Source organism: Amphiura filiformis, chromosome 11 (genome assembly GCF_039555335.1).
Source record: "Amphiura filiformis chromosome 11, Afil_fr2py, whole genome shotgun sequence".
Classification (NCBI taxonomy): Eukaryota; Metazoa; Echinodermata; class Ophiuroidea; order Amphilepidida; family Amphiuridae; genus Amphiura; species Amphiura filiformis.
Window position 1 is genome coordinate 13439256 of NC_092638.1, and position 11040 is coordinate 13450295.

At 35.8% G+C, this 11040-nt stretch overlaps 1 long non-coding RNA gene across 1 annotated transcript; it reads right to left on the reverse strand.

The window, feature by feature from the left end:
- Positions 1–541: 541 nt before the first annotated feature.
- Positions 542–11040, reverse strand: LOC140163933 (uncharacterized). The gene is made up of 3 exons (XR_011860435.1): positions 10645–11040; positions 4730–4869; positions 542–979 (listed from the first exon to the last, which is right to left on the reverse strand). It is a non-coding gene; the product is annotated as an uncharacterized lncRNA (long non-coding RNA).

Genomic DNA, 11040 nt, shown 5'->3' on the forward strand with positions numbered 1-11040 from the left:
AATGTGTGACCTACAATCCCGGACAAAATGTGTTCGAACACCCAATTCCCCTGTTCTTCTTAGTACAGTGCGCACGCTATACGAGTCACTGGAAACTAAGGATTATAGTAGTGTTATCTCAATGTTCATCTTCAGCATACGTACCCTTGCCCTTTCCCCACCAAACAATGTTGGGAGAAGATATGGTGAAGATGAGCATATTGGGTATGCAAACATTATACAGGGGTAGAGAGGGCGACCATTTCCAATAAGCCCTTAAAAGTGTTCGAATAATTATTTCTAAGATTGTAGTTTTTTTATGTGATAATCAGACAAAGCAGAAGGACATCGACACCGCTGAAGTAATTTGCTGAATAGTATAATAAAGTATTACTTGACTTGTCTGGACTTGACTTGGCTAATCATCAGCATTGAAATAGGGCCAGTCAGCAGGCCATTGGCCTGTAACTTTTGGCCTGGCCGGTAACTTTTCTGACTGGCATCTAGTTGCCGGCCCGGCTGGCGGTAACTTTTTAAGGTCAAGCCCGGCTGGCCTGTAACTTTTTGAGGCATATTTGAACACTGCTAATCATTCACAAAATCTTAAGAAAGGTTATATTATAGTTCACATTATTTGCCAAATATAGTTTCCATATGTTTTAAGAACATGCTTCTCATTCTAATAAGGTAGGGATTTGACTTGAATTTATAGCCACATTGTCAGCTTTACAATGAGTTCTGCTAACACTGGTAATATGAAATGACCACTCACTGAAACAAATCCATGTAAATGTGCTGGTCTTAAAAGCCTTTCATTTCTTATAGATAAAGTGAATGTATTTGTTCATCATATTTATGCAGCTTGTATCATTCATTTTTATACGCATATCTGTGGATGTTGACGATTGAGAAAGTTTCCCCTCTGCTAACATGACTGACTGTGTCGCTGCGGATGTTGTCACTTGTGCCCTTGTAGCATCAACGAGGGCATCAAATGATTCTATGGATAAAAAGAGTCACAGAAAGAGAAGATAGTAAGAAATACATACATTTGTACAATTGACTGTGGATACTCATGAATGTGTTATTAGCATTTTGGAACAGTTATAATTAATGTAACTTTATTTCCTGATCTGCTTGTACTGCATGTTAGCCACACTCCAGCAATAGTGGAATTCCTTTCTTTTGTTTGAATAAACATAGTTCAAAAGCATTTGGAACCGGGTTGCTTTTGTATTACATTCACCTAGTTTTTCGAAAATGGCACATGGACACTTAAAATGACATGCATAAGAATATTTGTGTTGCGTATCTGGATAATATTGTTTACAGAATTGCTAATATAACTGGAATAAGAATAATACAATAATTTCAAGGCTTTATTGGACAAAGCAACTTCAAATAGTGCAATAGGGGTGACCGAGCAGTGTTTGCCCTTTTTCTGACTAGTCTAGGGATGTCAATTTTAAGGTTAGAAGGGACCTGACTGAGCCATATGAAAGCCATGTGTCTTGGCTACATACAAACCTAATCTCAGGACTGCAAGCCTTACAATAGTAAAGGAGACAAACAAATTTGTGAAGCGGGGCAGGGTCACCCATATGCATATGGTGGGCTCAGTGGGGCCATAAAAAGTTAAAAATACTGCATATAACAATAACTATAAAACAAACGTTTAGTAAAGGGTAAATTGGGCAGTCATTTACTTCGGGAATCCATATTAAATAAATTGGAAGAGAATAATGTACGCTAAGTCCAAAATGAGCTAAAACTTTATTTACAGCTCGGGGATTATGGTTTAGGACATGAAATAGTGCAATGAGATTTCAGTTTACATGCACTACAATCGTGCAAATCATGTTACAGTTGTCATATTTGGCAGATGAATAGTATTTATATTACAGCTGTTTTGAACTCGCCACCCAAAAATGGTGGTTTTGTTACGCTTTTCCAAATTGAGACTCCTTCAAATTGTTATATCTCTGCTTAAACAGGTATTGAAGTGTGTTTGGTGTCATGTTGTAGCTAAATGTGTGCCCTAACAGACCTCCAAAGGAGAATTGTTTATCAGCTAAGATAGTGGAGTTAGAGTTGTTTGAGTTCAGAATGACCGAGGTGGGGGGATGAGGCGGTGGCGGATGAGGCGGTGGCGGTATTTGCAAAGTCTATGGGAAATAAAGATTTTGTGTGAGCGCGTTGAATCAACTGATCATATCTTTGCATCCATATGGGCTACAGACATGGTTAAGAGCTCTTTTGAAAAATTATTTATTCTGCTAATTGTTTTTAATCATTTTGAACTCTTTATGATTGGTTTAGTCTATGAAATGCAAACTTTTATGTGCAAAACTACCTGTTTTCATACTAAACACTGTAGTAAGCAATGCGGATGTCTTCAAAATCTCAAAGTTGCCCTAAATTTTTAATTACTTATCCTATCATAGTCATAGTTTACATTTTCTGAGAGGAGATTTGATGGGGAATCTAATTATGGACTTACTTTTTTTTGTATGGGTTAGGGGTAAAATGTTTCAGTTCAAAATATGTTGAATTGTAAAAAAATTTGAACATATTTTGGGACACCCTGTATTCCAAGATTACCAAACAGCTGTGATTTTTTTTCTTCCAAAGTCAGTAGGCTCCTCCTAACCTCTAACCAAATCAATGTTGTTTACTTTCAGTTTATAACTGCAAGTTAGTAATAAGCAATACATTAAGTGACCCATTTTTTATTTGGATTTTTTTTTATTCCACCCTGTATAACTTCAAGGTCACCCTGTACAATGAGTTGAAATGTGTATATTTAAATTGCTTTTGCCTCCAGCTTTCCAAAAATGTATACTTTTGCTAGTTTAGGGTTGATAGTTATGGAGATATTCTAATTTGAATTCTAATTTCAAAATGCATTCAAATTCAATGCATTTTGAAATCATTAATAGACTATGACATGAATACAAATTATCAATTTTCATATTAAAAATACAAAACATCTTGAATTTTTTTTTTTTTTTTTTTTTTTTAGGTCAACCATGAATGAATCCTACCATTTAGGTCTAGGTCCAGGGACACTACAAAACCAAAAAAATAAAAACTTTTGAAACTGAGTATAGTCCCACCCCCAATTTTGAAAAATGTTCACCCAAAAACGGGCCGGGACTATACTCAAGTCAGTACCGGTAACTAAAATTTTACAGTAACTTTTAGATTTTGAAGACACCCTACAGTGTTTGATATGAAAACGGGTAGTTTTGTATGGAAAAGTTTGTATTTTCTAGACTAAACCAATAAGTAGAATTGTTTAGCTGTAAGTTCATGAGTCTTTTAGATGCTAAATAGAGTAAAAATCCAATTTACAGTCTTTACAGAAGCAGATTATGCACTAAAAATATCAATCACATAGAGTTTGTGTGTGCCACATCCCCACCTCCACATCCCCACCTCCGCCACTCTGCCCATTCTGAATTCTATGAAGCAGTGTCAGTATTAAAAAGGCTAACAGAATTTTTTACTGGGTTGAAAGTGCATTTTATTTAGCAATAAAATGAGACCACAAGCGTGACAATAACTTCTTGCTTGGCAGAGATATCATCATTTAATTTGAGTCGAATTTGGGAAAATGTAACATTGCCACCTTTTTTGAGTGGCGAGTTCAAGACGCACGCGACCACACATCAACACGGTGATTTTGCTGTTCACTCATGGAGATCGAACGCATTTAACGGCCATTGCAGCGTGTACCCACAAGATGTCAGCATTCAACACCACACTGATTATCTCTATTTTATATGCAAAATCTCAACATGAACTGTGAAAAGGTCTAGTGTAGGTTCATATGGCAAAGCCCCAAGAAGTTAGAGAATTAACTGAAATTGCAGGGCAAAAATGCAACCTGGAATTATAGAAATGGATACAAATAAACCTGATTGGTGGGGTCCAGGGAGGCATTTATATTTAATATACGGTGTGCAAAAAGTTTGTTCCGCCTTTATGCCTGGTTTTCCCCAAGCATATCATCACTATAGTTAGAGGGCCATCAGATTTTGCCCTCAGGATTACTTGCTATGAATGTTCTTAAGGCATACATGGTGTAAAAATTCTCCAGGCATTTTGCATTTCTTGTAGTGTGGACAAACATCTGTTTTGAGGAATTTAAAGGACCACAAACCTCAGAGAATTTAAAGATGGCATCCAAGAAAACCAGACAGTGGCTTGTTTAAGGAAAGAGAAATTGATAGAGAATGGAAGAAGAAAGGTCTTAACCCTATAGGGAAATTGTGGTCTATTCTAAAAGAAAGGTTTTTGTGAAACTTCTTATTGCAAAATTGCAGAAAGAGTCCAGAAAGTATGGCCAAGCCTAGACAAGAATAAGGAACTTCTTGTGCCATTGGTGAACAGTATCTTGGGAAAGCGTAATTTGATGTGATTGACCACCAAGAATACCATGACTTCAAATAAATTGGTTAAACATCTCTACTAATGTACCAAAATAACAAATAACAAAATATATCCTAAAATGTATTGTGTAAGTTTAATTTTCAATACATTATAAATGTTTGGGGGTAGGGGCGGAACGAACTTATTGCACACGGTATACAAAGCCCTTCAGCAAAAAATATTCCAAATATGAAAATATAGGGATTATAGGGCTTTTTGAAACTTTCTAGGGAAATATAGGAAAATCTTAAAAATATAGGAAATATAGGACCACTTGCAGCCCTGCTCATAGAGCTAATTTAGATGAACACCTTACCTGAGCCAAACACCTGTAAAATGTACAACATTGTCTGATTGCAGCTCTTGTGAAGTTCGGCAGAGAGAACAGAAAAGTATTTTTGCAACTGTTACAGCACTCTTGTTGTAATCTCCTTTCACATATTTAGCAAGCAAAATCTGGAAAAGAAAAAAAAAATAGGTTGAAGAAGAACTTCTCATATATTTATGTTACCATCCACAGTTTGTAGTCTTCCATTCATTTTTTTTTTTTTTGCCTTTAACTATATTCATACATGTTTGATTTTATCTCTGAGCAGCAGCGGACTGTTTGATTTGCCTAGCTATAAGATAGGAGTTTCTCTCTGTAAACCTGTTGACTCCATATTAGAATTTTTGGCCTCCACACATATGTGGAGCTTGTGTTATCATCCAAATGGTTGTTTGTTTTGGCTTGTCCGGCCGGAAGCAAAACCATTAATCTACTCTGCAGCTTGAACTTCAAACTTGGTATGGTGATAGGACATAGTGGTCTAATCTGCTGTATTATAGTTCTATGTCATGTTTTATTTGCATATTTATGAATATTAATAAGCTAATTTGCATATTTTGCCTACATTTTCATAAATCTACTCAGCAGCTTTTATTGCATATTTTACCCACATATTCATTAATAATCCACTCTGCAGATTTAACACAACATTGCAACAACCAATCAACTTCATTCTTGGTATATTGCGATAGTATACATGCATGGTGGCCCGATGTGCTGTATAGTTTTGCATCATATACTATTGGCATATTTATGAATATAAACCCTAATGCTAAATATGGTTTTGGCTATCAGAAATTAAAGGAGAAGAGGAATGAAAAAGGAGAAGATGAACAAATTTTTCACTTGGCAACCTGGGATTGAACCTTAGACACCCACTTGTAGCTACGGTGGTGTCACTGGCCCATCAGCCATCGATTCCCTGGGTATGACAATGCATACATGTGCAGTGGTTTTCTTTGTAAGATTTTATAGAGTTAAGCATGCCCCAATGAAGGAAAATGTAGGCCTACTAACCCTAACGCTAATCATGGGTTTTGGCTATCAGAAAGGAATATGCCTATTTTGTATTAAAAGTATGTACTTTTGCACACTTATGCAAAACCACATACTTTTGGAAAAGTAATTGTACATACATGTATACCGTATAATAAAAACCCCTTTAAAAGGGAGTGCTCAGGCATGATTGGAACACATGGTTGTGCAATGTAGGTCGTTGGTGTTGAATAATGTCGCGTTTCTTATAATTAGGGCTAATGATATTGTTTTATATGTAGGCCTACATAAGATTAAGATATCAGATTGTGAAGATCCTTAAGCATTTTGATTAAAAGGGTAAATACGTTCCACTAGGTGATTAGCTCTTCAATATTTAGAGACTGCATATCTACTAATGTAGTGTCTGTTGGGATGTATATATAGGATATGATGTGTGATAGATAATGATAAGGTTTCTTATGATTTGGATGATTCATAAATAGTTTTAGGAAATACAGTAAAATTTTAACGTTCCAGAAGGCTGATTATAGCATTGTCCAAAATGATAAGAATATCCCTTAGTCTGTTTTTGGTATTTTTGTTTTGTTTTTGGTAGGGAAGTGCAAAATTATGATGAAGCTGGAGGGATCATGAAATAACCAAAACTTGTATAATTTAATACAAACTCAATTAAAATTGTATGAAAACAACAAGGCTTTAATTAAAGATGATTTCCTTCAAATTTTAAATTTGTTTTATACTCAAAATGCTGAAATAATGCTAGTAATAATTATCGGAAGGGTTTCTGTCCATTTTGAGCTGAAATAACAAGGTAAAATGAAAGAAACCCTGCTGGTTAGTTATTTTGGCCATTTAACACGCAGTTCTATAGGAGGACATAATGTCACAATTCTTTGAATTATATAAATGACATTATGTCAAACTTTGTTCTGTTGACCTACAAACACAACCAATTTGGCTGATTCCATTTAGGTGCAAGTTGTGACATGTGTAAACATTACAAATATGCCAAAAAAGTCAGGTTTGAAAAATATTAACCAATTTCATATTACATGTATAAGATGGTACATTGTGGCTTTAACATCAGAACTTACCGTAGTCTTTAGAATAAATCAAAAGGCAATGTGTTATTTTAGAAAATATTGAATTAGAATACAGTTAGCTTAGAATATGTATGAATATAATATCTAGAAGAATAAACAGGAAACAACATTTTGATGATATTCATTATGCACTGGACTTCAACTTGAAAGAGGGTAAAAGCAGGGATATGAGGTAAAAGTTAAAGGTTTAAAACGGGATCTATTAAAATGCTGAAAACCTCATTAGTGCCACTTACTTTCAACTAGAGAGTAAAAGTAAAAGTTGAAGGTAATAATGAAACTAAACCTATTCAGGTAATGCATCAAAATACTGTGTGCAATGTAATGGAGAAGGTAAACATTTGGCCTTAAAATTCAATGTTGTTAATAATGTTGTTAAATGCTGGACTGATTATATCAAATCCATACCCTGGTCAGAACAAGCCTTCTTACCTCTCAATGCAAATTTAAGTAAGAAGTTCATGGGTATTTGGTATTGTACATTGTCTTGGCCATGTACACTGACCTAGCTGGCAAACAAAATCTGATAAGTTCATGAGCAGTATGTAATTTACTAACTTGAACTTCCAGACCACTATCAATCTGTCAACACCTATGATTAATATCATCCCCAGGTTAAAAAACCCCTCCACTATGGGCTACAGAACACAGTTTTATAAATAATTTCATGGGAAATGAGGCTAATATTCTATGTCCACCTCAAGTTAGATATCTCACTGCTGCATATATATTATGAACTATGTTAATTTAGTAGCTAGCATTTATAGTCTGCATTTCCATTACCAGGCAATATCCTATCAAATATTATACTATAAAATATTTCTAGTGAAGACAAAGCAAAAGCATTTGCAGAAGAAGCCTGACTTGGAGCTACTTAGGTTCAAAGGTCAAGGTCTAAACTGAATGTATATATTCACTCAGGTGTACCTGAGCAAAAAATATGAAATAAATACAGGCTAGTAGTGAGTACATTGTACATCAAACTGTACATGGTTTTGTATGCAGATATAAGGCAGTTTTGAATACTTAAATTTGCACAGTATGCATTTTTGAATAGATTGCATGTGGTGTGGCTATATAGAAGAACGACTACAGGTGCACTTAGCATTACTGATATGCTTCGCCTTCGTGACCTGAACTGAGTTACTTGTGAACTGTGGAATCTTCAAATTGGCACATAGTTACGCATTCGATGCTAGAGTCCATTGCCATCGTGTTTTTGGTTGATGCATTGATTTGTACCGTAATTAATATTCATAAAACAGCATTCAAGCTTTGACTATCGTTTGGCAGCCAGAATGGTGGAAACTTAAAGTGAAAGATATCCTAATTAAAAGGAACATTTTCTAGGGTGAAATTTTGTGTAGAAACTGAATCTGACATAAACATTTTTTATCAACTTGAAAATTTTCCCCATAACACTGTACAGGCATATTTCTGCCTGAAGTCCCAAAATTTGAGTGAAAATTGGTGCAAAAAAAAAAAGTCCTTCAAAATGGGGATACTCAGCCCTGGCTAAAAAAAAAAAAAAGTGAAAAACTAGCATGTATTTTTGCATAAACCGTATAAATTTGTTCCAATAAGCTCCCATGCCCCAATAAGCACCCACCTACATGTAGGGTATTTTCAATTAAGGGTAATAGTTAGACGTCAATTCAGTCGTCAATACAGTGAAATAGTTGGAGGACTACAAGTCTAGTGTAAACTTGCAATGCATTTTCTGCACCAGAAAAGCTACTAGAACGTCTCAGGACCTATAACATCGTAATTAGTCTCTAATAAACGCCCTTTATGTAAAGATTAGGTAAACCAGGTTAAAATAACTGTCCACCCAAAATGACTTTGTTAAGTGCCCTGGGTGCTTATACGGTACATGTATGTAGAAATTGCATTATATGGCGTATAGGCCTATATATATTGCGTATTTTGCAAAAGTACTGTATACTTTTGCATACATATATGCAAAACCACATACTTTTGCCAAAGTTCGGTATGTATTAAATACTATGTACATTGTAGTTTTGCACACAGCACATGAGGTAGTTTTCAGTCAATAATGACATAATATACAAATGTATATACTTGAATTATACAAAGTATGCATTTTTGCATATTCCGTAACCACTCGGGTATAAGCCCACCCCCTAGATGGCAGATTTCACTTCAAAATGGGGTGGGCTTATACCCGGTGGTTACTGATATGTAAAAATTGCATGCAGGAGAAACGACTATGTACACACATGGAAGTATGTTGCAAAAGTATGTACTTTTGTATACATGTACATAAATTTTGTAAATTGTATACAAAAACACATACCGTACTTTTGGAATTTAGTAAAAGTATGTACTTCTTCCCACGTATGTCAAAGCGGACACCCTCACGAAATCCCTATTGGTTTGTACAGGGCCTTTCAGTTCAAGAAAATTTTCTCAGCACAGAAAATACCAATTAATTTAGTATGGTAATTTATTTAAAAGTTGATTTCCTGATAAGAAATCGAGCTTAAAATTATTTCATCAAGAGTATTTATTTGTTGCATGTTTTGTGATTTCCCACATTGAGTGCAACGGTAAGTGTCCCCTTTGTGTCACACTAGGGGCACGATGGAATAGCCCAATCATGGCAAAAGTGACATCATGTTGACCGACAGAATCGCATAATAAGTGCAATGGATGGAACAACCCTGACCGAGAGAATTGGCTATTTTGAACTGTCGCTAGTACAATGTACATGTACATGGCATTCATGCTTAGATTTCAAATGCAATGGTCTCGTAAAGTTTTTTGTCAGAGAAGAATTAGGGGTTCATTCATGAAATTGAGGGCCCGCATGATTGATTGTTTATGCCTGAGGCATATGAATAAGCCCCTTTCATACATTCCCAAACATTCAGTGATTGTTTTTCATCAAATAATAACAAAAATAAGATGTAAGATTCTTAACGCGATTTTCTTGCATAATTCTTTTCTACCGAAATCATCACGCTGAAGTAGCGGGCATGAATTAGGGGTTCATTCAGTATATTTTCATGACTAAATGGTTTTAGTCATGAAAATATATGAATGAACCCAGTTCATACATACCAGTACATTTTGTGATTCTTATTTCATAAAAATAATAACAAAAAGCGTACAAGCAACATTACCGTATATCAAAAATCATGATTTTCCTTCATTTTTCCTACCTGGCGATCGCACATCTGGGACACCAATCACGCGCGCTGTTACATAGTGTGAATGTATGAACGCTGAATATGCCCGGCTCTTGACCAATCGCGCGCGCCGTTATATAGCACAAATGTATGAATGTCACTTGTTTACATTTTGAGAGCGTGTGCACAGTCTTGAGTACATGTATTTACGGAGGTGGGGTACTGATTGGCTGAATCGTAGCAACAGACAGATAATCTGATTAGCTGATTGTGCATCATATCGTTACTCATTGCAGATCGGCGCCCTTGAAGTGAACACAAAGTTCGCGTCGTCGATCATTAACAGGGCGCTCGCACCAATCTGAGCAAGGGATTGCCGTTGGCGTTGTTCTCTGAAATCCAGTGTAGCCTCGAATGTGAAGCTCATCGGTCACTGCGGTGCACAAATTTGTGACTTGACTTCTCGAGCAAGGATACATTTTCAATTGAATGAACACTGACACAGCCTCGTCAGCCTGACATAGTGTGACAATTGTGTAATGTCGAGCCATACGATGGGTGTACTGTACATAGCTGTACACAATGTACCATGTCATGACATGATACTGAGCTTAAAATAGCTAATTTGCAAAGAAACTCAAACGCTTACCTGGCTAGGAATGCATCAACCACACCAATTACTTCTCTGGCTTGACTGTAATAGATTCTCAAAAATTTTGAGAAAATGAAATGTTTTCGAATACACTGCAAAACAACGCACTACCGTTCGCTCAGCGTTAGCGACACCGTCGTGTGGAAATTTTTCATCATTGCGAAGGGAGACAAGCTGTGTGATGATAATTTGATAAAGAGAACACACCACAAAAACCTTCTTCGCATTGATTTTATACACGCAAAGTTATGAAAGTAGAGTTCACGTTTATGTGCAAAAGTAGATATTTTCCCAGTTTTAAAGTATAAATTATGTATATCATCTTAGAGAAGAACATTTTGCATACCATGGTATGCATTAGCTTTAACATTGCTCGGCTACTTGTTGAGAAAA